The sequence below is a fragment of the Dreissena polymorpha genome, unplaced genomic scaffold (assembly GCF_020536995.1).
Source record: "Dreissena polymorpha isolate Duluth1 unplaced genomic scaffold, UMN_Dpol_1.0 chrUn010, whole genome shotgun sequence".
NCBI classification, from domain to species: domain Eukaryota; kingdom Metazoa; phylum Mollusca; class Bivalvia; order Myida; family Dreissenidae; genus Dreissena; species Dreissena polymorpha.
In genome coordinates, this window is record NW_026273324.1 from 95,592 (window position 1) to 102,699 (window position 7,108).

The following is a 7,108-nucleotide window of genomic DNA, read 5'->3' on the forward strand; positions in this document are numbered from 1 at the left end:
GTACGCTCGAATACCGACACTTCGCTGCAAACACTCTAAAGAATAAAAATTTCGTACGCGCGAATACTGACACTTCACTGCAAACACTCTAAAGAATCTAAATTCCGTACGCGCGAATACCGACACTTCGCTGCAAACACTCTAAAATATCTAAATTCCGTACGCGCGAATACCGACACTTCGATGCAAACACTCTAAATAATCTAAATTCCGTACGCTCGAATACCGACACATCGTTGCTGCACACACTCTAACGAACATTAAATGTAACTCACGAAACACAAAAATGGCAATAGCGCGTATATAAATGTTGGCGATCTATGTATGTAGATAGCATATATGTTCTGTTTCATTATTACTAAAAGCGAATATATCAGTCTTTATATGAACCAAACCATCGCGTAAAAGCCGTTCACTCCTGGGACTATATTTATGTATCTTAGTTTGCGGAATTAACCTATTCAATAACTTTTTTTCTGTCCGAAAATTTAGTCATTACAGGATACAGTTTATCAAACAGCGTTTAATTTGGAACCAACAAGTGTCACCCGATACGACTCGAGTTAGTCTGTTCAACAGGCCTTAGGTTAACGGAGTTAGCCTGTACGGACAGGCAATGGTATTACCATCATACCATTTGGTATGGGGTTAGCCTCTAGATAGCCTGGCTCAAAGATCTATCAATAAATAGTTCTTTGTTCTTTGTGCTTCTTTGTGAGACTGAATAAGGTTAATATATACTAATTCCGGTCAGTAAATATGTCTTATCGCACCGACAACACATTTTATTTTTGCATTTATTTTATTGTATGTTAATTTGACCTATCTTATTTAGTGCGTCTACCCGGTTTTGAAATAGACATGTTTGTGTCAAGTATACGTTTGGATAAAATATACAGTGCATAAGCTATTTACCACTACTTTGACAACAACAATAACAAAACAATACTAAATAAAGTAGTTGCATTAGTATAATTATTAAAGGTACCGTCAACAACCAATGACAAAAAAGCAAAGTTTTAAAATACCGTATTTTTTTTACAATTATTAGTTTATATTGATTAAAATATCACGACTAGTATATTACATTACTTGAAAAAAGTTCATAATTTCAGTATATTCGGTAATAAAATTTCGCGATGTGAAATCGAAAGTACGTCGCGAAAATAGGTGACGTAACGATGTTAACACTATAAATAACGCAAGCAGATTGATAATTTTATAAATAAAATATAAAAAATGCTCAATTTTCATTCCTGGGTTTACCACGTGACGATGATAATTAATTTATCGGCGTTATTTATAGTTAACTGGTTGTTACCTGGTAGACCTAGCCAGTAAAAAAAAAACAAATATACTGAAAATATGAAAACTTAACAACTGTTTTCAAGTAATGTTATATACCAGTCGTGATATTTTAAACAATATAAACTAATAATTGTAAAACATACGGTTTTGCAACCTTTCTTTTATTCGTCTTCGTGGTTAACGGTCCCTTTAATAGTAGTATAAAAAGAAGAATTACTATAAAATCATGATAAAGAAAATAATAAGCGACATCAAAATGATAATTATGTTAATACTACAGTTTAAGTTTGTACTTAACCTGCGCATGTCCAAGTCATGAGTGAATATCCTAATATAAACAAAGCAATCCTTTCTATCGCAGACATAATGAATTAACCTACTGCTTGAAAACCCGCTACTGATCTTAATAAAGGCGGATTATTTTCAAGCGAACCTGTATACCAATGCATCCAGTTGAAAAATTTTATTAATTAAAGATTGACGCTTGATAGTTAAGCTCACGTGAATATTGTTTTTATATACACTATTGTAGGCCAGAAGCTTTAGTGTAGGCACTCTTTCTGAAATAAATGGTGTTATTGTTTTCGTTATTGTTGTTGTTGTTATTTTCAGCATAATTTCAATGGAATGGCTATCTTCCCTTACGCAAGTCCTATAAGTATTCCTATAAGAACCCAAAGTGGCTGTAATTATCCACAGATTGAAACACTATTTAATTACATTTTAAAGGGAAATTTATAAATCGAAGCGCCAATACCTTTGAGCGTGTTTAATCAAAATGAAATGATATACTGCTGATTAAAAAAATATTTCTGAAATAAAACATGTATACACCACTTTATTTACAATCATGGTGTAACCTACATAGAACTCGAAATGTATGCTGTTTTCAATTAGGAAGTGAGAGACATGATCAGATACGTTATGTTTATACACCTATGCACAAATGGTAATTTTCTTTTAAATAATGAAAGCATATTTGAGAACGGCATTTTACATATATTATTGTTGTTAAAGTGTTAAAAGACTAGGACGCTTGTCAGGAGACGTTTTCAGCCATGTACGAAAACGTCTGTTGTTCTGTTAGACAAAGCTCAAAGTCGGACTTGACCTAGACTCAGAAATACCAAATGCACAAAACAAGCAATAGAAAGTCGAACATCCTAAGTTGGGTATTTGTAGACTTACATAATGAGATAACAGCATAACGTTCTTGGCAGTTAACGGTTCCAAAATGGCCGCCAAACGACTGAACTTGTGATAATTAATATGTTTCGAATTAAAAGAACATATTTTGATCGGACGAATGCAGCGGAAATGTGCGAGGAACAGTTGTGCAGAAGAATCGAAACAAGAATGAGACTCTTCCCTGTTCCAGTCGCTCTCGCTATAAGCAACTTCATGCGGTACGCTTTCACCGGCGATCCCAGACTCGATAGTGTCATTTGCGATAGTTCGTGTGTGTCAAAGGCAGCGTTAGAAGTTTATTGCATACTTCTGTAATATTCTGCAGCGAATGTGTTGAAATTCGTTATATTCCCATCTGGCGTCGAAGCTGTCGAAATAGAAAGTTGGTTCCGTCACACGTGTGTGAGTCCATAGCCGATCTTTGTTTTCTCAACTGTATCCACGTACTTCTATGTATTTTGGACTAAATGTCAATTCACTCGTATTCGCATGTGATTTTTATTAGCAGAAACAAATATATATTAGCTATACACCATTTGTTCTGCTTTTGTTTATTGTTTAAATCCAAAATACTAACGGGCATACATGTTATTATCGATAACCGTAATAACCAAGAGTTGGTTTGAAGGATTTGAGCGTATTTTGAACAATTACTCAACAGGCATGTTTTTTCCATACTTCTTTAAATTCATTTTAACATGGCACACCGATTGTAATTATAATATAAGATTTCATTTTCATTAATACAATGTAAATATTTTTGCCCCTGTCCGTTGTTCGTTCAAGATCAAGTATGATCAATTTTATCCAGTTTTTTTAAATATATTTTTTGTTTACATTTTAAATTTTTAAAATTAGTGTGGTAAGTTTGTCGGAAAACGGAAAGAGTTTGATATAAGTTCAAATCTGTGCGGGTTGTCAGTTTTAAACTTAGAACATAAGCTAAACAAAAGCAAGTTTATTTGGTTAGTACACGGGTACACGGGACCTTTCGCCACTTGTGAAAGTCATACTTTGAGCGAATATATGTGTTGTCTACATATTTCAAACTGTGTAAGTGCTGTCTATTATTAACAATACACACTTATATTACGCACCTAAGTCAAATACTTGAAAGAGGAACAGGAATTAAACGAAAGGAGAATAAGAGAGAAGTCTGACTTAGCATTGCAGAGTGAGATACCCAATTTTAGGGAGAGAGAGGATGGTGTTTTATCGGACATGAACACAATACGGTAGTCGAATATTTTTACGGCGAATCAATATAAGGCATGGATAGCATAGAGCATGAGTGCATAAGGACTTTGTATAACGTGAATTAAAAGTAAATGGCAACTGATATAGAAAATATGCCTATTGTAAATACGGTACCACAAACATACAAGAATAATGGATCAATCTTTGATCGGAGTGGATAGAACTACGAGCTAAGTCGTTCAAAGAATGGATATAACGCCGTATGCAGCCAGTGTACCTTAAGACCAGCATTCGCATACGCGTAATCTGGGCAGGAGCTTCAACGTTCGCTAATGAGAAAAACAAGATACTTTTAGTGATTTTATAGTTGACATGGTAGTTCACGAGTATATTGCGCAAACTGAGCAGACTAGTCTCGAGCTGCGCATACGGCGTTAGGTCCATTTTCGCATGACGTGGTTCATACTACCTTTGTGGACATCATGATCGAAAGACTACGCCGCAGAATGTGACATCACCACCAACCAGATAGTGTGCAGAGATAAACGACTAAGTTAAAGGAAATGATTGCTACATTTACAGAGTAGAAATCAAATGCTGGACCGAGAAATAGCAATAATAAGAATGAGAGAAGAACATCGGAATAAACGTTGAGAAATATTGCAAAAAAAAGAAAATGATCGTATAACAGAAGAAACAGGAATGACAAAAGATGTAATGGCAAATGAAATTCTTAAAGTGGCCATACCGACCCTGTCGAGTTTTGAAGTTTGAAGCAGTATGTCTAATGAGGACGGGGTCTTACCCTGACTACACATTGTCACATGCTATCAGGAAGTAGGTGAAAGGTAATAAAGGAAGCTTCTTTTGACGATCAAACCATCTGATTCAGTAGAAGAGGTAAAGAAAAAAACATTTTGAGAAGTGAAGTGATAAGAGGGAATCGTTCTAGACACGAAATTAGACTGAATGCTCTTCCATTGGGAACACGTTTAGGTGCTCTTTTCACCAAGCAGTGCAAACGCAGAAATAAAAGAAATTCAAAGCAAACCAGATTAGCTCAAGGAAATATTATTTGGAAACGTCAACGGGCCTTAATGGTTGGTTAACTGCACTCTACGGCACAAAAATTGGACATGCTTTTCAAATATTCATTTCACAAATCTATGAGCCAATCCCTTAAACAACAAATAATTAAAACTGCAGTATGTACATGCAGTTAACATGGCTGGCTGTTCCGATGTTAGAGACGGATATCTGTTTGCGAATATAGTTAATATAATAATAAATATAATTGAAATGTTTCTTAAGCGGGACAGGTGAAGACCGTTATTAAATGTATAACTCATTATCGAAAGATGATTTTTATAACACAGCTGACAGTGTTTTCAAACAAATATCGTTGTAAACATTGAAAAATAACAATAAAAATGAAATTAAATTCGCGTCGCCTAGATGTTAAGCATGCACATAATTGAATATACTCGGGGAAAACCTGTTTATCTGTATATTGCAATACAAATGCTCATTTTTTGTTCTTCGTTATATCCTTATTATATTCTTTAAAATATGTCCACTTGATAGAGCAATACACTGATGCTTGAATAACACTATTTTGTTCGCATACATTTTCATAAAATCACAATAATAAATTGAAACCGTATCAAATAGTTAACATAAGTAGCTTGCTTCTGAAATAGGTTTTGGGGATTCCGATAATGACGTCACGTTTGCGCATGCTCAAATTTTGGCCGCCAAACTGCGGCCATTCTGCTATTGTTTGCATTGATGAAGCGCATCGTGATAAGGTTACAAACATATTCGCGACCATTTTGAAGAACAAAAAATACTCAGAAATTGAATTTTTTTCAGATTAAATTGAATCCAATGAACGAACACAAATAAGGACGAAAACAAACAACAAATTGATTGATTTTATGCAATCAACATATAGAAACTGATTTGAACCTATTTGTCTGTAAAAACTTACCTTGTTACAGATTAACTAAATCCTCTTGATAAATGTTAATGTTTTTTATTTAATTGTTCACACCAATTTTGACACTGTTTCAGCATTTAAACCCAGTGTTTAATTGCCCCTTTCTTTATCACAAACCAATTATCACGATATGATCGGATACTGTCCAACAATTACTAACAGTGTGTCATAAACCCAGGGACCTATACTTGTATGACTCTGTATGGGGTCTCTGCATAAACCACAAGTTTCTGGTCATTAAACACAATTTATGATACCTCCATGTCATCTCTCGACATATTAAGTCAAAAACTTAACAGTTGCTTTAATAAAATATTTGAACATATTTAAAAATAGACATTTGTTCGAAATGGATTAACAGCTAGGAACTATTATTATTATATTAGCCAGTTTAAACATAATAATAGAGTGTTTAATAACTATACATTTAAATATTGTACACATTTACTGCAACACAATTAACGTATTTAACGGGTACCTGCAAATGTAAACTCTGCTATAATGTGTAACGATCGTGCGTTACTGCAGTGTTCGAAACATCATGATGAAAACAAGCAATCGCGTGTGGTCATTAAAGGGATATAAAATACTTGCGTTAAATAAATTAAATGTGTAGTTTAATGGTATCATCAAATGCTAGATTTGTATCGCTCATTATACCACAGACGAGTTTTCAATATACGTGTACATGCAAAGACAGTTCAATTTGCAAAATATGCAGGTGTTTTTTTTCAATTTGAATGCTTAAATTTATTAATATTTTCATTCAATGTTAACGAAACAAAAATTCATTCAATGTTAAAGAAAATTAAAAATACATTTCAAGATTGAAATGTATTGAGCTATATTAGGGCTTTGTTTTATAACTGATTTAATGCACCCCTAACACTAAATTTCAATAACTTATAATAGTATTCAAATTATTATGTTTTATTATTTTTGAAATATCATTTATTAAATTCTTATTTAAAAAAAGAATACGGGTATTTAAAGTTTTTTTTGTGTGAAATTGTAAGTATTAAGTCTTCCGCCGACCTTTACTCTGATACAATGAAATTGGCTGCGATCAAGAAGTTGACGGCCAATCTATTTTTAGTAACGGAAAACCCCTCTTGTGACGTCACACAAAAACCTCCTATACAATTATACTTGGTTTATCGTTTAATCCGGCGCACATGTTTTATACTCTCACTATACACCTTAAACACTCTAACCTTGGACTCGCTGAGCCTATGATCAATCGATCAATATCGAACGGGTTTCTTGATTATTCAACCGTGAACGAGTTAATTTGCGACTATATTTAGACTGCTTTTTCTGTTTTAAATATCGTGATCGATTTTACAAAGATATTCAATAATTGGTTGGATACTGTCAATATTACCAGGCGTTATGAAAGTATTTTTGATAAACAGA